The 25,971-nt window shown below is 49.3% G+C and overlaps 1 non-coding gene across 3 annotated transcripts; it reads left to right on the top strand.

The window, feature by feature from the left end:
• Positions 1–40: 40 nt before the first annotated feature.
• On the top strand, positions 41–19,829 carry LOC103615341. 3 transcript variants are annotated; one of them, XR_001861939.1, is made up of 5 exons: positions 41–750; positions 10,884–11,072; positions 16,483–16,715; positions 16,802–16,976; positions 19,778–19,829. It is a non-coding gene; the product is annotated as an uncharacterized LOC103615341 (transcript). The 3 variants fall into 3 exon arrangements; XR_001861938.1 differs by lacking the exon at positions 41–750 and having other exon boundaries at positions 10,776–11,072; XR_001861940.1 differs by lacking the exon at positions 41–750 and having other exon boundaries at positions 10,776–10,994.
• Positions 19,830–25,971: the final 6,142 nt, after the last annotated feature.

A 25,971-nucleotide genomic window follows, 5' to 3' on the forward strand; every position in this document is an offset into this window, starting at 1 on the left:
CGGGATGCTGAGCCCGACGTGCGGGGATGGGCGGCTCTCCGGAGTTTGGCGAGCGGGCAGCGAGCGGTCCTCACCCGCTCGGAGTCCTCTGCCTTTGCCTCTGGAATTATTTCCTGCGAAAGGATCAACACGTGCTTTCCTTTCTCCGGGCCGAGAGTGGTGCTCAAGGGGGCTGAAACTCGGATGCCGTCGGGCTCGGTGCAAAACTCCCCAGGTTCGGGGTCTCACGGGGGGCTGCAGCCCAGGGCAGCTGTGGCTTAGCATCCCCGCAGAGATGCTCTCCAGCTCACCCAGGGCCAGCGCACACTTCCCACCGTGCCATGCCTCAGATTTCACTCCTGGCACGTGTGAGGTAGCTCAGGGCAGCAAGAGAGGGGGACAGGCCGGTCCCCGCGGGGGTCTCCAGCCCCCGATGCTGCTGCGATGGGACACGGCAGCTCCACGCTGTGTGAAGTGCTCTGGCAGTGGGGCTGTCCTAGAAAGCCTGCAAGTCTTGTTTCTCCATTCAGTGACGTCAGGTTGACCAGGTTCTAAGGTACGTGAAGGTGTCACGTACAGCTGTACGCAGAGATTTCACGAGTAAGGGGCTTTTCCTCAATAATTTTAATTTACTTGACACAGAGAGAGTTTGCAGCAGCGCGGTGCCTGTGACTGAGTTGTGCCGCTGCCTCTCGGTGCCGTGCGGTCTCCACAGATGCTCGTGTACCTTGGCAGCTTGTCCCCTCCTTAGGAAATCCTCTGGAGTGAAAAGTAAGCGTAATTTGTTATGAAATAGGCTGATAGATGAAACTTCAGTTGGCGATTGAAACCAGATGTGCATATTTTCCTTTTGAATCCTCAAGCAATAATAAAAGTCTATTTTGACAGATTAAAAACTACTTGCAAATTGCAGAGGTAGCAGTGTCTTGTGATAATCCAGTAAAAACACAGAGGGCTGTGAGCATCTCTGCCCAGTGTCTGGTATCTCTGAGCACAGGAGATGCTGCTGCTATCACAAAGCCCAGGTTCCCTTGGCCTGCCTCTGTCATGGGCAGAAATATTTACCAGGGCTTGGCTGAGGGTTGGAAAAAGAAATAAAGAAACCCCAAAACAGTGTAGATAATGTTTCTAGAGAAAATATTTGGGGTGGGTCATGAAACAGATTAATTAGAGTGATAGTAAAAAACCTGAATTTCAGAGCAGTTTGCTCTGTCCTTACCTGTCATGGCTCAGAGAGGGTTTGAAGTGAGCTTCTGATTTATTCCTTCATTTCTGAAAGTCCTCTGGAGCCTGAGGATGCTTGTGGTGGTGGGTGTGTCACACCCAGCTCTGGCACGGCCGGGCTCAGGGAGGCAGGAGGTGTGCCTGTGCCTGTGCTGGAGGCACTTTATCGGGAGAAGCACTCAGCCTTCTCGCTTTCAAAAGTGGGGGGGGAAAACCCAGCCAAAACAACCTGCCGTGGAATTGCTTCCTTCTCTCCACTTCAGAGGGAAGGACACCCTGCCAAGCATGTCCACGTGGAGCACGGCCACGCGTGCTGGAGGGTTTGCAGCTGAATCCCTGGCTCCAGGCTTTCTCACTTCCAGCTTCAACCCAGAGGAGGGAGGGAAACTTCTGCAACTTCCAGCTCTGCACAGGGCCAAGGTGTCCAGGAACCACACTGGTTATAGAAAGCAGATGGCCTTTTGCTGGAAATGCAAAACTTTGCATAGAAAATCTGTGCAAATCAGTTCAGTAGATAATTGATTTGTGTGAGTGAGATCCAGATTTTTGTATATGGAGATCAAGCAGACTGTGGGACAGAGCCAGCACCAATGTAGGTTAATTTTCAGCTATGGATACCTGCATAAATAAATGCGTGTGTATAAATATGCACACAAGCAAATAGGCAAACATATACCAGTACAAATCCCCAAATCTGCTTTGGTTAATTATATGCAATAACATTTTTTTCTAGTAGCAAAGGCTTGCTTCACTTTCAGCAGAAGTATAGGTAGAACAAGATACACAACTTTTTGCCAAAACACCTGTATTTGTGTGCAGAACTGACACTGTGGGCTGTGTCCTCATGGGCGAGGAGGGGAATGAGCTTTATCCCATTTGCCTGTTTATTATTGCTGGTTGATTTCTGATTTCTCAAATGGCAGCTGTGTGGTTTGAGACTCCTCTTCCTTTTTTCTTTCTTTCTTAAAATGTTGAATAGCGTTTTCCATTTCTTGGTCTGGATGGAGGTGGTTTGCCCTTGCTTTGCAAAATCTGAGATGGAAAAGGGGACACCCCAAGCTGAAAGGGTGATTTTGGTTTTGTTCCCTTCCCCCTCCCATGTCACGTGGCTTGTCAAATGGTGTTGCTGGGAAATAGTCCTAATGAACATTAATCTGTGGCAGGACAGACTTTGGACCAACAGGCTGGGACGGGGCAAGGTGCCAGAGATGCTCATAGCTGTTTGGAGAGCTCAGCCCAGCGGGGTCGAGGCTTCTTCTCACATCCCAGGGGAGGGAGAGGGCAAGCAGAGCCTTTGTGTCAGATCTGCACTCGCCAAAACTCACTCCTAGAATGAAAATACCTTCAGAAAGACAAGTTTTATTCCCGTGGCCATGGGGGACTAGGGCAGCAGAGGAGCTGGGAGGTTGCTCCTCTGCAGCTCCTCAAGCAAACGCTCTTCTTGGCTGACGTTTTCTGCTCCTTTCTCTCCCAAAATGGGGAGGAGGAGGAAGAGGAAGCAAGCCTGCTGACTCGGGGAAACAGAACTAAAAGAAAAGCCGGTCTGCCGAGCAGCAGAGGGCCGTGACTGCCGTGGGTCTCACGTGCCCGGTGTGGTGGTGGAGCGAGCAGTGGGAGCCACGGTTCCCATTGCAGGGGTCCCTGCGGGGCTGGGCAAAAATATCACCAAAACAACAGCTCCTCCAGCATGTCTGCTCCTCAGAGAGCTAAATATAAACTAATCGGGCGTAGAGGAGGGAATTTTCCACCATGCTACTCCTCTGTGCCTGCCAGCCTGCCGGGTCATGAAGTCTATGGGCTGCTCCCCCCGGGGGAGGCCCCTGTCCCTGATCCCCAGCATGGCACGGGATGAGTGCCACCACTTCCTTTAGGGATGAGACCTTCCATACATTCCTTGAAAGCAGTCAGGACACTGGCAGACCCGAGCCCTGGAGCTCTGGTTCTGCCCACAAGTCTCCCTACAAGCAGTGGCCGTGTTGTAATAGTGGAAAAGGGCTTCTCCAAGGTCACGCTCCGCGCCCGCAGTTGCAGCCTGGCTGCCTGTGACCCAGCTATTTCTGTAGAGCAGCAATGCAGAACGTGGCTCTGCTGCAGGGAACTGGAGAGAGCAGATCCACAGGCAGTTTTGTTTCTCCAAACTTTTCTGAGTTGGCTGCCTTTAGAGAGACAAACATTCCCAAGCAAGAGCCTGTTTCTGAAACCTCGCTGGGATGGTGCATCTCAGTACAGGCTGTGGATGTGTGAGTCTTTGGTCATCAATGGGAATTGAAAACTAAGAAGTGTGGCGGTGCAGTTAATTTCCAGCCAGAATTTCTCCTGGCTTCAGGTGGTTTATCCATGAGTTTTGTAGCCTATGGCATTGTATATGTGTGATACTGCATCTCATGCATGTGGCATATGCTATGTGAGATAAGTAAGATTTGATATGTTAGAAGTTTCTCTGAAATGCAGGGAGGAGTAAACTGCATTAGACTGACCTGGAGGAGCAGCACCAAACCCTGTGTGAAGCGTGGCTGCTCCCAGCACTGCAGGCTGTGGGTCCCTGCATGGATGGGTGGGAAGTACCAGGCAAGTTTGGCTCAGTAATCACTTCATTTGAGTAATATTTTAAGAACTGGTTGAAGGAGTGCAAAAAATCTGTTCTGGTGCATTGAGTTGCTGTACCTCCCCCCTAAAAGTGTACCCAAGGGAGACTTGGTCATGGTTTTTGCTTTTAGAGGATTAAATATAGCAGCATCATTGGTGTCACTCCTCTGTAGTCCATTTGAAGCATCCCTTGGGCTACATCATTCTCTGTATTTGTGGCTCCTGGCCATAGCTTTTGCTTTCAGCAGCCAGGGCTCAGGGCGGGCTGTGCGGTAGGTACGGGACCGTGGTGAAAGAGGAGTTTGACTTCGCGGCCGTTCTGTGCTTACATATCCTTACGTCTCCTAGGGTTTGTAAAAAATGGGATCTGGCAAGCTTTGATCCAGCAGCTGGAAAACCTGCTTTCCTTCTCTCTGCTCAAAACCAGCTCCTGAAAGGAAGGACCAGGAGTCCTTTGGATGGCTGAGGAGAAGCAGGGCTTGGGGAGGTGGTGCTGCAGCAGGACGTGGCTGCCGAGGTGCATCGGTGACTGGCTTTGGTCTCAGCAACTGGTCTGGACCAGGGGGTCAAGAGACTCACCCCTCATCCTGCTCCTAAAGCCAAGGGGATGAGTTAGAGTGTGTTACTTACTTGCATTTAAGATATTTTTGTCCTTTACCCCATGACGGCTCTTGCAGTGACCCCAGACAAGCCTTCGTGCTCCTCTGCCCCAGTTGTACAAGTGCCATCATTACTATTCTGCACCACTGGGAAATGTTAATTATAAGTAAAAGGAATTAATGCAGACAACTGGTCTTCTCTGGTTAGGACAGCCTGGCAGCACAGTTAGGCCAGGAGGAGCTGGCCATTTCTCGTTTCAAATGATGTGGAAAAGTCACAATAACTGTCATTTTTGTTTTTCTGTGCTTTCCTTAACCTTACTGAGAACAGCCTTCTGGTGTGCTGGGAAATAGTTGTCAATGCTATGCAATTACTTCAAGTGTATATATTATTATCCCTGTTGCCACGTGCTTTGGGGTTTTTTTGTCCCAGCTGGTACAAATGAATATTGTATAATATTTTTGAAAGGACAAGTTTTAATACCATGAACTAGGTGCCAAAAGCTACAACTGTGTGCCAAAGCTGAAGAGCCATTATATTTATAAAGATACAGAACGCATTAAAAATATCCACTTTTGGTTTTGTAGCCTCTCTGTTAACTCAGAAAAACAGTTTGCCCAGAGCAGCTGTGGCTGCCCCATCCCTGGAAGTGTCCAAGGCCAGGTTGGATGCGGCTTGGAGCAACCTGGGATAGTGGAAGGTGTCCCTGCCCATGGCAGGGAGTGGGACAAGATGCTCTTTAAGTTCCCTTCCAATCCAGGCCATTTAGTGGTTATTGGACCATCAGTTGTGTTATAAATGAAATAAATGCAGTGCAATGGATGGTACTTCTCAGAGTGAAAGCACTGTGGTTAATGAAGATGTACCTTGCCAAAACGTAAATGTTTCATTTAGAAACTCTCACCCGCATTTTCGGTTGTGCGTGGTTTGTGCTGTTGGTAGATTTTCCCAAGGAAGTTTCAGATGTACGTATCTGAAACTTAATTTAAAGAAAAAGTTCCAGCTCTGCAGTGTGATGGATTGTGCTGCCGATGCCTTCCCTGAGCCTGTCCTGTGAACCCCACGAAATACCATAAAGGTGGCAGCTTCAGGAGGAGCTGGACAAGAGCCAGGCCAGCCTGTGAGGAGCTGCTCTGTCAGTCCACCCTCCTGATCCCTGCACATCCCACCCTGGGACATGGGGGCTGCTGGGCACAGGGTGCAGCAGCTCACTCAGGGTGTAGGGCAGCAAGCCAGGAGAGCCCTGTATCACCATTTTTAGTGATTTTCTGAATTCTTGCTGGAGGACAGACTCGATGATCTTAAAGGTCTTTTCCAACCTAACAATTCTATGATTCAGTGTCTTTTAGAAAGGCCCCCAGTGCAGAGGTAAAGCTGGAGCACTGGCTGAGAGCCCCCTGCAGTCATTTATGGTGCTGTAGTTTATTGCAATGATTATTGTCTGTGTTGTTCAGGAAAAAGTTGCACTTTGCCCTTGCTCTGGATCTGCATGGCTCCAGCCTCCCGCCACGCTGGGAGGTGTTCCACTGCCAGTCTGCTCCCTCTGAGGGACCTGCTCCAATTCTCCTGCCCCCTCTGAGGCAGTCAGGTCATCCTCAGCAATCACCACTCCACATTCCCCCGATCTTGCACTGTACCTGTGTCTTCAAGCCTCCCAGTTACTCCTGGAGTCCCCTCCAGACCTTGGTCAGAGGTGGGAGGAGGCTCCAGGTGCCTGCTGAGGTCGTGGAGTGCAGAGCACAGAGGCTGTACCATCCCTTCTTTTCCTGGAGACCCCAAATTTATGCAGCCTGTGGACATACCCCTGCATACCTGGCTAATCTACTGCACCATGCAGGAGCCAGGGAACATGCCCCTGCCTTTGAGGTGAGTGGCTTTTAAGCAATTTAGCTTTTTAAGGTGTATTTTAACATCTCTGTAACCAGCTGTGCTGGTCGCTTCTCTCGGCTCTGTATTACCGAGTTGTTCTGTGTATTCAGCGCTTTGCTGGTCTCGAGTCACTTACACAGCACTGGTTTTCCTGTTTCCTTCCCGATTACTGCCAGAAATACTGCATGGCGTAGGGTGACAGTGTAGTTTCTGTTGCAGCCAGTGCCACCAGTCACTTGCAGGTCTGTTTGAGATGTGCCAGTCAAGTGTTATCAGTAGCTGTCATCCACTTCTGTGCACTTCAATGACGTGTGTTACACCAGCCCTCCCTTTCACCTGCACAAAGACTTCAGGTGAGGGGAGAGCTCTTTCTTTGGTGTTGTAATTGTGATTCCTGACTCCCTGACCTTGCACTGAAACCAGAGCCTTGTTGGGCTTGAGGTCTCACCCACCCATTTACCAGGCTGGCTTGTGCCTGTCCTCGGGGACCACTGGTGGTGATGGCTCAGAAGACTTTTTGGCATGATCTTATAAAATTGAAGGTGTAAATTTATTTGGAGCTGTTGTTTAAGAAGGATCTATATTTAGTGCCTGCTGTTTAATATCATCACCCCAGGTTACTCCTGACAAATGTGACTGTTGTTTTACTTTCTGCTTAGGACAGAAATGTTTATATTGTCTATTTCTTCATTTTCTGCATCCCGACTAATGTTTCCACCATTCTTTCTGTTGCTGTCAGTGGGACTTCTTGCTGTCCTTAACATCTACAAAAGCCCCTGTATCTTGTTTTCCAACAGAACCTGATGTTTAACTGAGAGTCTCATTCATTTAAGGTGTTGGCATTATTTTAGGGACTCCATAATGGTTTACAAACTCCAGGATTCATTAATTCCTTCGCTCATTAGGGTTGCAAGTTGATACATGTTTTTTCCATGTGATGAAGGTGGACGTTTTTGCTGCCCTATTTGTCCTGGGCAATCATTCATGTTTGTGCACTGACAAAATACCTGGCGTGATTCCCTTCCTGGCAGCTTTGGAGCTGGTATGGGCTGCAGCATTTAGGTCAGTTCTCCTTGGGATGCCATTTCAGGAGTGGGCTTTGTGGTTCACACCACGCTGGTGCCGGGGCCAACCCCTCTGTCCTTTGGGCTTCCCCTTTCTGTGGCACAGGGAAAGCTGTTTCTCTCCTGATTTTCACCTGTGGCATGAGAGAAGGAGGGATGTATGGAGACCTGTGGGGTGGAAAATGCAGATTTTTATTTTCATTTTCCTCTTTATTACTGCATGTTCACACTGTCATAAATGAGCTCGAGGAACGCAGGGCAGGACTGTGTTCCTGCCAGCCCAAATAAAACCAGGGCCTGTTTGCATTTCCACTTACTTTTTTAAAGTTTTCCTCACCTCTGAGACAGGCTGCAAAATCTGGGCTTTTATGGCTGCTAAGCTACCGTGGAGCTCATCCTGTCTTACTCCATGGGAATCAGGGCCATCTCCAGGGACAAAACATCCCAAATCTGGGAAAATTGTCCTCTGTGGGCATTACTTCTCAGGCTGGGCAATCCCCTGGTGGGGTACCTTGCTCTGGGGCAGTGGTACCTCGGACTTGCTGGAGCTGTTCCCCATGGGAAGCATCTCACTGCTGGCCCTCAGGGTTCCCCTGATGGAGCCAAACCTGCAGAAGGTTTGGGCTCTACGTGCTGCTGACACCTCGCAGGAGCCGGGAGTGTGTTACAGCAACAGATTCTGTATTATACCAGCCTCACAAGCGTCTCCCTGCGATATTAAAAACACCAGCTAAAAGCCAAGTGCAAACTCTCAATGAATGGCTCCGTGGAAATGCTGTCAGGCACGTTTCAGTGCTGCTTTGGCTTTGATTTAGATGGGTAAACACAGTGAGTGGGTGTTTGCTTTGACTCTTCCCTCGTAGCGAAAGACTTCCTTTGAGGGAAGGCGAAGCCTCCAGTGCTGTTCCCCATCACAGCATCAGCCCGGGCTGCCTGGGCTGGCTGTTGGCAGTGCCTTCACTGCATGCCTGGGCCTCGTGCTGCCCAGCAGCAGTGGGAACTCCCCCATTTTCCCCAGGATCAGGGATGCCCCCTGCCCAGGGCTCTGCTCACAGGTGCGAATAACCCTGGGTTTCTCCATCCGGATTAGGCACAGTTATCCCAGTTGGGATGATGCTGCGGGAAGGACATCCTTGGCTTTTGTAGGCATCTCCCCCTACTTGTCCCACACTCTGCTCTGTTCCCCTTGAAGCTTCCCAAAATCACCTCCAGCTTTAGCTGCACCAGGATGGCTCTGACATCAGAGACAGCCTTTGCCATGTGGTGGGTGGCCACTGGGAGAGGCAGGGTAGGTGCAGCCCGTCCTCTCCTTGCCCTGCTGCACCAGGAAGAGCCCCCCCCTCTTCTCCCCACACATTCCCCCATCTCCACCAGAACTATCAAACCCAGCTCCTTGGCAGCCCCTGCACGTAGGAACAGTCTTCTGGTAACAGATTGTTGTGTATTTAATGAACCCGAGGAAAACAAGAAATGTGAAGGCTGCGGGGCGACGCGAGTTTGCTGTTCAGTCTGCCAAATTCACGCTAATTCAGACAACTCACAGATGTTTGGCTGCTCGTTCGTTAAAGAGATTTATGGAAGATGCAGGGCTCGGAAATTTACGGAGAGATGGAGGTGGCAGTGTGGGCAAAGGTTTCCTGGCCCTGGAGGGCTCCTTCCCTCCCTCCACTGTGCCTTCCCCTTGCCGGTGTTGATGGCAACGAATGGACAAACAGCAGGGAAAAGTGCCTTTTGGTCGCTAGGAGGATTAATAAAGGCTCCAGGTTCGTCTTTCAGGAGCCCAGGAGCTCTTTGAAAGCCATTTCTCAGCTGAGGAATGAACCCCCAGAGCCTGCCCAAGAGCCAAAGTACTTTGGTCTAATGCAAACAGTGTAGGGCGTGCAGGTGACAGCAGGCACGCGTGTCACCCTGTGTGGGCACAGAGACCGTCCACTGAAAGCATCTGAAATTCTTTTAATACTGCCTGCTCAGTTCAGGGAGATAATTTCAATTTTTGGAAGGTTCTAAGTGATCATTTTGCTGGGCTTCACATGAGGATTCTGTAACCTTATGGTATTTATCCATAAAGGGGAGGTGGTAGCAGATAATGTGGAGTCTGGCAATTGATCCATACATCCAGTATTTTTCTGTTTTAAATCCAGGCATGTCCATAAGGGCTGTCAGCCTCTACCTGTTCTCCAGCTCAGCCTTGGAGAAAGGAGAAATCTGACTTAGAAGCAGCATCCAAATCTGCTCTGACAGCGATGATGGTGTTGTGGCTCTTGGCAAGTGTTCCCCAGTTACACAGGGAGATGTCCCAGATCTTGCTCCTTCTTCCTCTGGGTGGATTTTTGGTGGGCACTGATGAGCAGCAGCTTTACAGTCGATGCTGCAGCGCTGAGTTCACTTTGCATCTTCAGGATTTGCTTCTCACAGAGACCTTGAGAGCTCTGGAGCCAGCAAGGAAGCCTGGGCTGGATGAGAACCCCCACTAACTGAAGGTGGTGAGGCCCTGGCACAGGTTGCCCAGAGAAGCTGTGGCTGACCCATCCCTGGAAGTGTCCAAGACCAGGTTGGATGGGGCTTGGAGCAACCTGGACACATGGAATGAGACGAGATGAGATGAGATGAGATATGAGTTTTAAGATCCCTTCCATCCCAAACCATTCAGTGGTTCTAAACCTGAGAGCATTATTTTGTGTCTGTAAGCAGATGGGTGTTGTTTCATGGAGACAGGTATTCCAAGGGGTTCATGTGCTATTTGAAGCTGTTTATGCTTGAGAAGTGAGTCAGTAAAAGCAGAGTGGTGGGGCCATTTACCGTCTCCAGCTCAGACATCTCAGGCTGTATATGGGAAAAGAACATAAGGAAGAAACAAGAATTGTTTTTTTGTGTCTGTTTACTAGAACAGCATGCTCTGAGCAGTAATTAAAAGTAAACCCAGATCCTGCTGCCTTGTTCAGCATCCCTGGTTGTTGAGATTAAGCAGCCAAGGCAATTCTCAGTTCAGCAATTCCTCAGCTTTTGGGAGCGTGGCCAACACTCACAGTGTCTCACAGACCACTGCAAATTCTTGTAATAAATCTCACAACTGGGGTGGCGCGGGAAACCCACAGAAAGGTGAGATGGTTTGTTGGGCCAGCAGGCTGGACTGCTGCTGCTGCTGCTTCAGCTGCTCTTCTCCACAGACACCTCTTGGTCCAGTATTTCTACTCTTCCCTGGAAATACTACTCAAAGGTAGAAGCAGTCCCCTAATGAGTGGAAAAGGCAATGATTACAGGTTTGCTCAAAGAAAACATGTCATTTCTGTGGTCATTGGGACTGGGATCAGGCTGCAGGCTCTGTCTGCATGACCCACACTTCCAGGGATGGGGCAGCCACTTTTCTGGGTAACCTGTGCTGGGGCCTCACCACCCTCACAGGGAAGACTTTTTTCCTAATATCTAATCCAAACCTACTCTCTTTCGGTTTGAAGCCATTCCCCCTTGTCCTGTCACTTCCCACGGCTCCTCGCTTGCACCTCTCTCTTGCTGGTCGCTGTTTTGCAATGACTAATTTTGCTTTCTTCTTTTCCTTTTCAGTTGCCAGGGAGGAAAAGGCAAAGTCACTGCCAGCACCATTTCCTTCGAGCTAAAGATGTTGAGACAAAGCACCTCTGCCCCTGCCCTGTCCTTTCAGTCCTTCCGCTGCTGGTGTGTACGGGACTCATTCCCCTGCCACTCCTACTCCCTAAGAGCACGGGGGCAATAAACCTTTTACTCAAGTAGATGGTGTGTAATTTTCCTTAATTCCTCTTATTCCTTTTTTTGTGAGGGCTTGCCTGCAGTTGAAGTTCAAGCCAAGCATGTAGATCTGGGTATGAGCTTGGACTTCAGGCTGTCCCCAGAGACTAGGGATGTTTGGAGGTGTGGTTTGGGGCTTGGAGTGCTGGGGACCCTCTGCCTTGTGTGACTTTGGTGTCAGGCTGAGGCAGTACCCAGGCATGTGGAGCAAGGGATCAGATTGAAATAACAGAGTTTTATTTGCTCAGTAATTCATTTATGGTTGTGGGCAGGACCCTGGTATGTCTGTTGTTCCTGGCAGGAGGGTTAATCTCAGGCTCCATAAGCCAGGTTGGACCTGGCCATCTGTGGCATTTTTGGTTCCTAACGTGCCCCCATGGGATGGGTGCTGTCATGGGAGACCTCAAGCTCCTTCTGGCTGCAGATTTATTAGCGTGGCTGTAGATGTCAGCTCCATCCAGGCTGTCCTGCACTGGCAGGACAGGTGAGTTCTGGGTGTGTTGGTGAGAACCTGTGTTCCTGTGTGAAGCTGTTGGTCAGAAGCATTGCAGTGATGTGGTTCTTGAAGCTGTGCAGCCCTAGGGAGCCATGCTCACCTCAGACACTGCTTCCCCTTTGCTGTGTTACGTGCAGGCAAGTCCTTACTTATTAATTAGTGGTAAAAGCGTGTCTTTGTCTTGTTAGTCCTGGAAATGTCAGGTCTGGATGCAAGCAGGAGGCAGAGAAAGACATTTCCTTATTCCTTTTCTTTGCCTGGTAGTCTCTCAGTACCTGGAGCATGGGGTGGCACAAGTCTTTGCCAGGCAGGAGGGGAACACCATGTGGGAGCCATGGTGTCCTGGATGGTGTTTGCCTTTCCAGCAGCTGGGGAAGACCCTGTGGAGCAGGATGCACTGACTGCAAGCTCAGGGTGAGATGGGCAGGGCTGCAGCCTTTCTTCTGCCATAGCTGGGCAGCCTGGGTCAGCTCTTTCCTCTTGACAGAGTCCCAGGGGACAATCCTGAAGCGGCTGCCTCCGTGGAAATTTCGTCCTTTGAAAGTCACGTGTGCTGACTCATGATCCTGTTTACCCAGGACTAGTCCATGGGGCATTTTCAGAGAGTAAAAACTTCTTCTTGGGCTCTGAATGGCATCTTCCATGTTTATTGGAGGTTTTTACCCCATAAATAAATTCAGTATTCACGAGTGACATAGAATAGTGCTCAGGCAAGGGGAACAAACTGCCCGGAGCTGAGCCCACTCAGCCCTGCTGCAGAAGGCAAATTATTGCCTGAGTGAGGAAATAAACCCAGACTTAGCTACATCCAAATGATAGACTTCATGGATTTTTTCCAAATTCATAACACAATAAATCAAGAAATTGGAGATGTACTCCTTGGCATTGTCCAAAGCCCTGAGGGTGAGACAGGATGTGCAGTGAGGAGATTCAGTGTGGCCCCAAATCATTTCTAAGAAGTGGAAGGATGGGGAGAGAGGCATGATTTTTAGTTTGGGTGAATATTGCCTTGTTATGCTCACAGAAAGCCTTAAACCCCACAAGTTTCAATTACAGTCACCAATTTTGGCTATTTCCCCAAATTCTTTGTAGGCCCCTGTGGGGTTTGTGAAGGGATGACCAGCTGTGCTGTGCCTGGTCCCCACAGTGGTCTGACTGCATGGAGAAATCAAGATGTGCACAGTGGAGAGAATTTCTGTTCCTCTGATGAGAATGGGTGGGTGGTGAAGCCCTAGAATCGTGCTCAGAGTTTGGCCCAGAGGGATTAGGTTTGGTCCTTCAGACATGTGGGTCTAACCTGCATTGGATGAACTCCAGAAATCACAGTGGCTCCTTCCCCAGCCACTTTCTTCAAGCACAGCACAGGGAATGCTGCCGGGGCAGGGGTAGGGAGTGGGGTCCTGCTTGGGTCATGGCTCCTTCACTGGAGACTTTGATCAGCATTAAAAATTCAGCAGGGGCAGGTGATTTATATTCTGAGAGAATTCACACTGTTCTGCTTGCAAGGTGTATCAGTATGCAAAATGCAGCTCCAGCTCCTCGTTCCCGTGTGCCCTTTCCACTGTAAATAGGTTTTATGTCAGTGTGTGTGTCTGGAGATGGATTATTGAGCTGGACAGGGGTTGAATGTTTTCTGTGCAAGAGGGTGGTGATGCCACAGCAAGTGGAAATCTGTGTGATGCTGGGCCTCAGTCGTCTTCACAAGGAGTATTTCTAGGGGTCAGACCATGGAATCAGGGAGTTGGTAAGGTTGGAAAACACCTCTAAGATTGTGGAGTCCAACTGTTTCCCCAGCACGGGCAAGGCCATCACTAACGCATGTCTCCAAGTGCCACACCCACAGGGCTTTTAAATCCCTCCAGGGATGGGGACTCCAGGCTTGGTAACCCTTTCTGTGAGGAAGTTTTCCATAATGTGCATGGGGGTGTGATACTGGTCACTGTTCAGGCTCCCCGCAGCCATGGCAGAGCATCTGACAGGCAGTTTGCTGAATCCTGAGGTCTTTTCCATGCAGTTCAGTGTAGCAGGTGAACAGGGCATGGCTGGGAGTGGTGCTTGTGGTAAGACCAGTTGTGGGATGGGGAATGGGACCTCCCTGCAGAGCAGGGCTGTTTGTCCCCCATGAGCATCTCTAGGGCTGTGCTTGTGCCTTGTAAGGAGCATATTTGTTCCCCAGCATTATCTTTTAAGCCCATGGATGAGAGTTGGATCATTTGACTTAATTTTTTTCCAAGCCCAACACTCCATGGCTGTGATACTGTCCAGAAAGCAGCTCTGAGAGAAACCTCTTCGTACCTCTGCCACTGCAAAGATCACACAAGGCTTCTCCTTGGTCTGTGTTTTGAACCATGTAAAAAGCAGGGTTTGCTAAAATTTGGGGGTCTCTGTGCACTAGAGCTTCTCGTGGGCATTTCATACAGCTCAGGAGATTGTGTCAATCCCAGCGGCCCTGGCTCGAGTCTAAACTTAACCTTGACATCATGATGAAGATAGTTCCTTTATCTGACTGTAAATGAGGAAATACATTTCTTAAAGTAATTAATGGTCCCTGAAGAGTATCTTTTTATTAGCCTGTGTGTGTGAAAGCATCCAGTCTATAAATACACAGCGGTTTCCTCCTCAGCATCAATAGGGTCCATCCCAGCTCTGCAGTTTGTGTCCCATGGCACTTGTTTGCATGGAAAGGATGTGACAGGGCAGGACCATGCGTCAGGAGCACTGTGAGGCAGGATGGGGAGCCAGGGATCACATTTCACTGGAAAGTTTCCTTTTTTACTGCAGTTTCTCCATGGGGATGGCTCCAAAACCCAACCAAGCAGTGGTTAAAATAGCTGATACCTGCACGTGCACCTCGGCCCCGACGTTGGGGGATGGTGGTGGTAGTGGCTGCCAGCTTGCCAGCAGTTTGCTGTGTTGCCTGTCATTAGGGCTGTGTTAATTGCAGGGGATGCAGAGGAGCAGGGAGAGGGGAGGTGTGATGCTGTGTGCTGCATCCCGGCCGGCTGGGGCAGGGAGCTTCTGCCTGGACTTGCTGCTGCTCCTGCCCGGGTGTGTACCTGAGTCTGCTGCTGCAGCATTAACCATCACCTTAGGGAAGGGTAATTATTCCTGAAGAGATCATACCTGGCCAACAAAGAACTGTACTTAGCTGCTTTCAGGCTGCTCTGAACCCTTGTGTGATCTTCGTGCCGAGAGTGGCCCCAGTGTCCTCCCAGCACACAGAGTCTGTCACTGCAGCAAGCACTCCGCTCTCTGTGTAGTGGTCAGGGACAGCTTAGACTGTGACAGACAGAAATCACAGAATCACAGAATGGTGTGGTTTGGAATGCACCTTAAAGACCATCTCATTCCACCCTCTGCCATGGACACCTTCCACTATCCCAGGTTGCTCCCAGCCCTGTCCAGCCTGGCCTTGGACACTGCCAGGGATCCAGGGGCAGCCACAGCTGCTCTGGGCACCCTGTGCCAGGGCCTCAGCACCCTCCCAGGGAACAATTCCTTCCCAATATCCCATCTAACCCTGCTCACAAATTATGTGTCATTTTGACACTCTGAAATGTTTACTTTTCTGTTTGACAGTTTTCATTTGGTCACTGGCTTGCCCAGAGGTTTATGATGAAGGTACCAGTAAACTGTAAATTATGAGTCCACCGATATCCCACAGAAAGCTGGAGACTGTGTCAGGCACCCATGGGAACAGTAAATCTTTGGAAAATGTATTGATTCCCGATCTTGGCTTTGCACTCTGGATGAACTTTGTCCTCATAAAATAATAGAAGGTGATTTTTCTTTACCAGCCAGCTGGCCTTTAAATGAGCTACTCTTAACACCACTGCAAGCTCTAATCCGAGTAAACACGGACAGGATGATTTAGGAGCTGGGAAGAGCAGCCATATCAGTTTGGAGTAAGGGTTAATACTTTGTGGAATATTCCTGTCTATTGTCCTTAAGTATCACAATTGGCTTTGACTGGATGGTGTAAGATCAGTGTTTTACGCTCTTTGGATTGTGCAAATGGTGGGTTTGGTTGTTTGCATCAACTGCACAGCAGCAAAATAGCGAAACGGGATTAGGGGAGTGATTTGGGGAAAACGCTGATTTCAGTAATCAGATTTGAGTTGCAATCTGTCTGCTTTACAAGGGAATAAGTCTGTTGGGGAGGATGCCAGGAGGTGAGGCAGGGCTCATGGTCAGGGCTGGGCAGTGCTCTATGAGCCTGGCTTGCAGTTTGTGTTTGAAGAGCCTCCTTGTTGTCCAGCCTTAGCTTTTCTTACCTAAGCAATAGGTAAGGATCAGGAGGCATGGTGTGGTCCTTAGGATTTCAGGGCAAGGAGCTGTCTCTCCTTCCTTGCAGCCAAATCTTTGCCTTGGTTTTTTTTTCCCTAAAGGGCTCTGCATAGATTGGGAATCATGGAGTAACTGGGGTGGGAGAGGGGCATCCAGGGGATTTCACAGCCGTAATGATGCTGGAGAGGCTTTTTCTGCTGGACATCTGCTCCCAGCTGGTCTGGGGGCAAGGGCTTCTGTGAGATCAACCCTGGAGCTTTAATGAGCTCTTCTTTCAGTGTCTTGGTATCTTCAACATAGGGGATGTGAGTCCCCTGTTCAAATGGAGAATTCAGAGGAAACTTCATAAATTTGACTGAAATACTTGTGTCCCTGTGGATCACCTTGTGTACCTTGTGTGCTTCTGACAGCGCCCGTGAGCGTCCCATCCTGTGAAACCCCTCTGTGCTGATGAGGAGCAGAGGGGCACCGACAGTGTTTAAGATCCTAAAACAAACACTCCCCTCAAGCCACCACCATCAGGGTGTTTTTTGGGCGGTGCTTGCCCCTTGCCCAGTGCATCCACCCTCTGGGCAAGTCCCCTAAAGCTGTTCCTCTCTCTCTCTCTCTGTGCAGGGAATTTTCCACACCCCGAGGCTGTCCCTGCACATCCCCCGAGGAGCCGGCAGGGCCCAGCCTCTCCTGGGGGAACATGGACTGAAAGAGGAGCTTTCCCAGCCCCCAGCTGCCAGCACCCTTTGCCTGGACCCTGATGGACTCCGAGGCAGGACTGCATTACCATGGTGATGATCTTAACCAAAACTCGGGAGAACAAAGGTGCTGACTCTGTAACATGCAGGACTGAGCTGGTAAGCTTTGTGAAATCTCTGTTCAAAACTGTTTTACTGCCAAGAACTTTGCTGTAGATTTGTAATAAGGGTTTTCTTTCCTGCAGGGATGGATCTTTAGATGGTTTGCAGCACTGATTTCTACCAAGCTGCACTAATATCCAAGGAGCAGGTGATTTGTAAATGATTGGAGTGCTGTGGCTTTTGCATACGTGGATTTCAGTAAGCACCCAATGGGATAAACAGTACAAAAAACCCAAATCAGTGCTGTGAATAACACAGGTGAGAAGTTGCTTCACTGACAGTGAAGAGATGCTCATCATTAATAGGAGGATGAGCAAGTGGGAAGCAGAATTAAGTGGGAGATGCTGAAGGGCAGTGCTGTGGTAGTTAAATTGGCTGTGAGCCTGGAGAGGTGCAAATCCACCATGCTGAATGAGCAGGCAACAACAAAAAAACAAGTGAGGGGCAGCAAACAGACTAAAGGGTGCTGTGAGGGGTGAGTGTACCTGTGGTAGGGGGCAAATAAGGGATAGCATTGTCTGGAGGCAGGGTCAGAGCAAATGAGGAACAGGTGCAGGGTGATGGAGAGCCATCAGAGCAAGGCTGGCTGTGGACATTTTCCCTCTATCCTCCTGGAGAGATGGGCATGGTCTGAGAAGAAACTTGACCGAGAGGCAGGGTGCACTGAGAGTCTCAGATAAGGGCACGCAGGAGCACAGCAGGAAGCATCTGGCAGGATGAGCTGTAGATGGGCATTCTGAGCATAAAAGAAAGACAAATGTCTGAGTTTGCTGAGGATGGCAAACTGTCCAGCTGGGCTCCCCAGGCAGAGAGCACAGTGTGCTGGGGTAAAGGCAGGCTGCCCTGGCAGTGAACGGCAGGGGAGAAGGTGAGCAAGCCAGAAGCAGTGGAAAATCCTGCCTTAAAAGGGTGAAATTTGGGAAGGATATTGATAAATTAAAAGAGTATCATTGCTGCAGTGTTGGCTCCTGCTGGGAAGGCAGCATCTCCTGTGGCTGCTGCTCGGGGTGGGAAGGGGAGAACCTGAACATTCAGCACCAGCTGTGCCCTGGGAAGTGTGTGGGACAGGTGAAGGGGAACTGGCTGCAGAGAGGCAGATGAGAGTAATTTCTTCTACTCCTAAGAGAAGGGCTGGGTGCTCAGGCTGTGTGATGGCAGGTGGCAGAGATGCAGAGCTGTAACAAAGTTTTGCCCTCGCGTGTTTGCCGAGTGCTTCCCGCAGCTCTGGGGCTGGGTCACGAGTGCAGGGATAGTCCTGGGTACACAAGGTGAATTGCTGGGTTGCCTGGACTGTTAAATTGGGGCAGACAATCACAAGAAGGCTGATGCACTAAAGAAAGCAAGAGTTTTTCTGGTGACTTCATGGGGAAGTGAAGAAAGCGAAACCCAAAGGAAATAAATGTCTGAGCACTGGGGCAGTATCACCTGCCAACAGCCAATGGGCTCGTTCAGTTCAGCTCCCAGTTTGGTATAAAGACAAAATTCTTACAAAATGGTAATTATACTCAATATGGGACATATGTCAGATTCCTCTCCCTCCTGCATTTGCAGACAGTGTCTGGTCTCTAGGGCTGGCACACAGATGTGCACTGGCACAGCCCCTGCCTTCTCTGGGGCTTGTCCCACTTCCATCTTTGCCCCACTTCAGCTGCTCCTTGGAGACAGCTGCCTGTCCTCTGTGCCTCCTGATTAATTCTACTGATGCATCATAAGGTGGGGCTTGACAGATGGAGATATCCCTACTCTGCCTAGAAAAGTGGCACACGCTCCAAAGGTGACTGACCCTTATTTACCTTCTCCACATCTACACCCCAGAGTTCTTTTAAGCCTCCCTATCCCTCTATATTCAGTATTTCCAGCATTCTGTGTATGAAGTGGGATCCTTTATTGGATTGCTCAGGTGCCATCATTTGGTTGTTTGTTATTATTATTATTATTATTATTCTCATTATGCACTGGTGATGCTGGCACAGAGAAGCTGTGGGTGCCCCATCCCTGGAAGTGTCCAAGGCCAGGTTGGATGGGGCTTGCAACAACCTGGGATAGTGGAAGGTGTCCCTGCCCAGGTGGAACTGGATGGCTTTAAGGTCCTTTCCAACCCAAACCATTCTGAGATTCCATAGTTAATGTGAGCAGGCACATATAAAACATGGCTCAGGAGGGAAGGTGTGAGTGCAGTGGCCTAACGCCAGATAAAACACAATTATGGCAGTGCAGATGAACGTGGAGGCCGTGCTGGTGCTTCCTTCAAATGATATAAAGCCTCAGTCAGATGGGATGCTGTTGCCAGGATAGACACTTCAGAAGCCAGAATATGGATATTTTTAGGGATAATAAAGGAACAATTCGTATGAACGTGTGTTTTTGCAGGCATGGCTGAAATGGCATGCAGCTGTGGACAACATATTGATTTATTATATGTGAACCCATCCATGCTCATTTTTAGAAGTCTGATGGTGTCTCTTATGCTGTCAAGAGGAAAATTCTTGGGAAAAAAAGAATGTAAAAAGCAACCAGGATTATTTTGTACCCATACAGTGGCATTTCCCCCTATTTTTAGTGCAAATCAGCACAGTCTGAGCGCAGACTCCCCAGAAGTGCTGAGGTGAGGATGCCTTTGCCATAGAAACACATTATATGCTTAAAAAAGCTAAATAGCTGCTTTGTACCTAGATGGGAAGGCCTTAATGGCTTGGATGAGGTTCAGGATACCACTTTTGCTGCTTTCTTGCTCAATCCAGGATTACCACTTAATTGCAGCTCCCATTTTAGTTTCTCCAGAGTTTTGGGTCCTGGGGGATGGGGACCTTGCTGCAGCTCTTCCCTGAGGTAAGGACTGGTTGCAGGACCCTTGATCTGCAAGCTCAGGCCTTGACAAGGACTCTGCACAGCATTTAGTTAGAGGTGATTTCATTGAGGAAAGGTGACTGGGTGTGTTCCCTGGTCCCTGCCAGAACGGGGCCATGGAAGGTTCTCCTTTGCCCAGGCTGGAGGCAGGGTGGTGTCTGGTGCCCAGGTCGAGTCTGCAGGAAGTGAATAGTTTTTCTGGTTGTTTGCAGCACACTCCAAAGATGAGTCAAGGACCTACCCTCTTCTCTTGTGGCGTGATGGGTAAGTAATAGAAACTTCTCTCCGTGTTTCCTCCACCTCCGCTCCCGCTTCCTCGTGGCAATGGGTGGGAAGATGTCCTGACTTCTGGATGTCTCCAAAACCATTCCCCTGAAGATTCTGGGGTCGGCCCCCACAGCAGGGATGGAGCGACACCCACCCCACCACACCTGTGCCACTCTCCTCCCCAGAGGTGGTTGTTGTGCCCTGTTGCCATTGCTGAGTGACTTGCTTATCTCCTTTCCCCTCCCCTTTGTTACATCTGCTTATTTTTAGAGTTACTCTTACAGCTGAGATTATAAACATTGGGGGTCCGGCGCTGTGTTTGAGTATCCAGCCCATGACTGTGGTTCTTGACTGTTTGCATGATGCAAGCAATAAACAACAACATTATCACTAAGATGTTCTACCACCTGGCACAAAGTGGTTGCACAGACCTCAAACAATAAGGAAAACGTCTAATTTTTGCCGTTGACAGTAACCATGATATAAGATGTTTGAAACCTTTTATGTCAGAGCTTGCTATCAATTTTTATGCTGAACAGCCACCAAAATGGATGGAGGATTGGGGCCTTGGCCAATGATCCCAAAAAGCTGATAGTGCCAGAGGATGTGTTGCTGTGTTGTGCTCTTTGGCATTCGTAGCGGGAAGCCACTCACTGGATGAGGCCTCAAAACCCAATTAAAATTGTAGGTCAAGTTTGAGCCAAGCTCCTTGCTGTGAAAGCCAATCCTGCACAGACAAAGAGGCTGCCCCTTTTCTTCATGGACATAACTCTCATTAGCGTTAATGAGAGCTGGGCACATGCTCTGACAGGAGATGTCTCCCAAGCTCTCTGATAGCTCCAGTCATTGGGAGCGTGGGGAGATGCAGAGCATTTGTGGGTTTTTTCAGATGAAAATCACAAGCTTCAAAGTCAAGAAGGGATAGAGACAGCCTGTTCCCTCTCTCCTGCCTTTCAAACATGAGTGAGGAACAAAGAACCCAAATCAGATGGTTTTGTCTTGCACTGTGGCACTGGCAGGCTCTTCAGCAGATATGCAGAGTCTCTGCCTAATTGAGAAGCAGCTTGTCTTTAAGAGCTTTTACAAAGCCTTCTGCATTTTCGTAGCGCTGCTGTGCTGGTCTTCATGGCTGCCAAATTATCTTCCTTCTGAGGGAACTGAATGTCACCTCCTTGACCTTGGCTTGCCCTGTCATGGTCTCTGTCATGCCCAGTCAAGAGGAGCCCATCCTTCCCTTGTGTGGAGGGCATTGCTTGGCTTGGGTTTCATTTTAGGCATCTTCCCTGAGCGTTCTTCTTGATGTCCCTAAATGTGGGCCATGATCACAGACTAATCCAGTACCAAAACTTGCTTGACTTTTTAAATAAGTTACTATTGAAATGCAAAACTGGGGGAATATTTCCTGTCACAGGGCCAAGGCCCTGTTGGTGGAAAGCACTGAGATAAATAAACACAAAGAAATTTGGACTGGTAGCACAGACAACGTGAGGCAAGGACTCACAGTCCTGTGCATGCTGGAGGTCTGGAGGGAAGTTGCCTGATTTTTCTGGGGTTTTAGACAAAAGAGGATCTTAGAAAAGAATCTTTCTGGTGCCTTTGGGGCGAGGGCAGCTTTGGGCAGGAAAGCAGCTTGTTTCTGAACCCCGTGGCCATGGGGCAGCAGGGGAGAGGGAAGCCCAGCCTCTGCCAGGGAGAGCATCAGCCACACCCTGCAGCTTTCCTCACAAGGTACTAAACACTGCAAGAATCTGAAAATGGATTATAGATCGTAACCAAACTCAGTATACTGAGTAAACATTATCAAAGACTTGATATATTGGATGATGCATGGTTAGGTCCAATTCTCAAGGTGACCTAAATAATCTTTTGGTTTTTAGATTTGTAAGAAATATTTCTGCCAGTGAAATGATAATATTGCTAAAAAGATTGGGTTTTATCTTTATATAGCCCTCTGCCTGGAGGAAGATTAAAGGTGAAATGCCTAGAACTATAAATTCAACAACTTCTGCTTTCCCTTCTCCTTGATGGGTCCTTGAAACACCCAGGAGTGAAAGAATTGTCCTGTTGATATATAGCTTGGGGTTTTTTTCCTCCTTTTTTTTCCTTTTCCTTCCTCAGCAGTCTCCATGGCAGGTCCCCAGTGAAAATACCAGTGACTGTACTAGAAAAAGTGGCATCTTAGAAAGTTGGTTCATTAGGATGGTGAGGGTCTGGCACAGGTTGCCCACAGCAGATGTGGCTGCCCCATCCCTGGAAATGTTCAAGATCAGGTTGGATGGGGCTTGGAGCAACCTGGGATAGTGCAAGGTGTCCCTGCCCATGTCTTTTCCTATCCACCCAAAGCCAGAAAAATTCCAGTATAGGAAGTCAAAAGTAACAGCATCCCAGAATGGTTTGGATTGGAAGGGACATTAAAGCCCATCTCATTCCACCTCCTGCCATGGCAGGGACACCTTCCACTATCCCAGGTTGCTCCAAGCCCTGTCCAACCTGACCTAGTAAGAGAAGCTCAGTAGGTGTGTGCTGACAGCTGTGACCTCCTGTTTTCTGTGTAAGCAAGAAATTATCTCTGAGGGAAGCTGCAGGCAGGGTTTTATTGAGGCTGTGACAAGGTGCTTGCGCATGCAGGATCCCAGTCCCAGCCCTGACTGTAAAAGGGAGGAGGAGGAGGAGGATGGCTTTGAGCCCATCAGGGACACATCCTGCACTCATCCTCTGGGAAGAGCTCTTTCCAAAGCAGCCATCATTTCCATTTTCCCTTGGAGGGCTCTCTCAGAGTTTGTCTTCCTAGAGCGCTGCAGCAGAGCAGGGTGAGGGATGGAGCACGCAGGTCAGCTTGTCTGTCCTTTGGCACTCTCACGTCACTCCTCTACCACGTTTGGCAACACCATCATTCCGAGCGTGCCGGGGCAGGGTTGCAGCCTCGGGCTCACTGTTGCACAGCTCTTTCTTAGAAGTGGCTTTTCACCATCCGTGGGTGACAGAGGAAAGCCAAGAAACCAGGAGAAAATTCCTCGTGGAATCATCAAGGTTGGAAAGGACCTCCAAGATCATCAAATCCAACCTTGAGCCCCTTCATGGGGGTGATGGCCCTTGACTGCATCCTGAAAGCACCTGCCAGGCTTGCATGCCTCCTCTTTCTAAACCAGGGTTTTCTGGAATTTCGGGGTTGTTTTTGGAAAGGCCGTCAGTGTAGAGCACCTTGGTGCACATTCGAACACAGTCACCCTGCAACGAGAAAAAGCTGCGTGGGGAATTCTGGTGAGGTGCAGCTGGAGCAGGGACACCCTTCCAGAGGATCCCGTTGAGGAGCTGGGTACATTTCACTGTCGAGGTCGGGCATTTCCCTCCCCCATGCAGGCTGTTGGCACGAGGAGCCCACAGGTGTGTTTAATCTCCCGAGTAGATTTTGGGGCTGTTGTTTTCATTTCCCATTGAAGCACAGATCTGCCCATCGTATTTTCATCTTATTTCTGCACTAGGAAAGCTCCCTGGCACTGCCATCAGCTAATTACAACCATTAAATGCGTTCCACACTTAAAAATTATCTCCTGAACATAAATAGGGGGCAGTGGAAAATGCAGGCTGCCTTTTCCCCTGTGCACAGGGACTGTGAGACCAAAATTCAACTTGAACAACATGGAAAAAAATGGGAATTGGATGTGCACCTGTGTGCAGACAAATGTTTGGGTTAGGTTCCAAACAGAATTTATCTGCCAAAAAGGATAAGAAAAATTGATTGAAACCCCTAATTGCTTTACAAGTTGCCATAATAAATTATGTATTAATGTAAATTATTTCATGGGAAAAGAACATAGAGGAAACTTGAGCAGAAGGATCATGCATTATGTATAAAAAGGAACTGTAAAAATATTATAGCAGCACATTTGTGTCGCTGTAGTTAAAGTTGTGTCAGCGTTTTGGTTTTACACCCTTCTCTGTGGTTATGAGTGGTCATTAAAATTTACTCTGTGTCACCAGAGGAGCACAGCAGTCATTTAAAAAGCCCGGGGCCATCGCAGAGCTGCAGAGTGCCTGACTTGTCCATGTGCTGCTCCCACAAATCCTGGAGCTCAGCGTTTGGAAACCTGGCTGTGATGCTCTGAGGGTGGATCCTGTTCTTCATGGGGCAGTGCAAAGCTCTCAAGGATGGAGGACAACACCCATCTCCCCAGTTTTGGGATGTGGCTCCAGCCCATGAGCACCACGAGGGTTCATTTGATGTGGCGAAGGTTTTTTGAGAGAACAGCTGGGTTTTGTTAAGGTGTCAGTGCTTCTTTTTGCAGTTTTAAGTCAAAATCCAGAAGTAAGATGCTATTTCATCCAGGGACCCATACAGCCAAGAAGGACCTGTTTAAGCAGGGCAAGAGCCCCTCAGGCTGCACTTACACCGTGCTCTGGTTGTCTTTTTGTTTTCCAATAGGCAAAGGAGAGTTTTACAGCAGGCAGACCAAGGGGTTCTCATGGTGGGTTTTATCCTGGAACAAATTGCTGCCTCAGGGTGAACCAGGCTGAGGTTTGTAATTTAAGAAAATGAATACATGTTTAACTGCAGCAGAATTAATGGCTCCAGTGCAATTATTGTTATCAACGTGCACAGGATGGGAATCTTAGCCTTCAAAAATTGACCAGAAAACCAGCAGCTTTTCCTCAATAAGGCTTTCCAGAATTCTTTAATTATACCCTCGGCTCTTAGACTACCTTATTTTCAATTTGTTTCAGGGCAACCTGCTTTCTATTTGCACTGAAAACTCATTTTCTGGGCTACCTGGTATTTTGGGACTGGTCAGTGATGGCTGGGGGCCTGGAGGGGCCAGGTTGTGCCAGCTCACGTTGTGCAAGGGGAAAAGCAAGTAATTGCAAGCTGGGGCCGGGGACAGTGGTGCTTTTGCCATTTTCTTTGCCAGGTTTGGAAGATTTATAGCTGTTTGTGCTGAAGCAGGGGTGAAAGAGGAAGGTGTCCTGTATCCTCCTCACCAAGGCCTTTTGTACAGTCTCCGGCCAGAGGATTGTGGCAGCTTGCCATGAAAAATCAGCTTCTATTTCTGTTTCTTTTGTCTGCTGACCTGACCCAAGAAATCTCTCTGCTGGCAACGTAGTGCAGAGGAAAAATAATAAAGATCTAAACATAGATGGAGTTGTCTAGCACAGATTTCTCACTTTTCATTGTGTTTATTAAAATGAGGAGAGCAACAGTTGAAATGCCGTGCGGTTAGTGTGGGCAGAGCCAGGCTGCTTGTGGCTGGAGCTGTTGTGGCAGCAGCTGGAGGCAGGGAGAAATTGGAAAATAGGCCAAGGGTGGTGCAAGGGGCCCCAAATTTGACCTCCCGACTTGAAACCTTAGTCGGAAGCGTTCTGCACTGTTGCATCTTCCCTACCAGGCTGGTACCTGCAGCTGCGGGCTGGGCACGGCTTTTAATTCATCCTTCAGATGTCTGACTGGAAATACCCAAAAAAGCCCCCCAAAATATTGCATGGTTTAGATACAATCATGTGAAACTTGGCAGCGACAGTTCTCCAGCACGGCCAGGCTCTGTTTGCAGCAGCCAACGACAAAAACAGGCACTGGTGAGAGGCTGTTGGCTGCTGCCTTTTTTCCACTGCAGCAGCCGGTGGGGTTGTCCTGCCATGGTTTTCCTGTTGAGTGTTGAAGGTGTATCTGCGGAGAGCCCTGTCCTTTTCAGGGCAGCCCAGCCTGGAGGGTGCCTTGCTTCCTTCTTTTGTTGTCAGGGGGATGTGTGCAGGAGTGAGATCATCCTCCTTAATCCTCTCTTCAGCCCTGGCTATCGGTGGGAAGCTGGGGAAGGGTCTGGAGCACAAGTCTGATGAGAACAGCTGAGGGAGCTGGGAGGACTCAGCCTGGAGAAAAGGAGGCTCAGGGGGCACCTTCTCATTCTCCACAACTCCCTGACAGGAGGGTGCAGCCAGGTGGGGGTCTCCTTCCAGGTAAAAAAGTAATAAAACAAGAGGAAACTGCCTCAAGTTGCACCAAAGGAGGTTTGGATTGGACTTCAGGGAAGATTTCTTCATGGAAAGGTTTGTCCAGCCCTGGCACAGCTGCCCAGGGCAGGGGTGGAGTCCCCATCCTCGGAGGGATTTAAAAGCCCTGTGGATGCAGCCCTTGAGGACATGGGTTAGT

Source organism: Corvus brachyrhynchos, unplaced genomic scaffold, assembly GCF_000691975.1.
Source record: "Corvus brachyrhynchos isolate BGI_N302 unplaced genomic scaffold, ASM69197v1 scaffold514, whole genome shotgun sequence".
NCBI classification, from domain to species: domain Eukaryota; kingdom Metazoa; phylum Chordata; class Aves; order Passeriformes; family Corvidae; genus Corvus; species Corvus brachyrhynchos.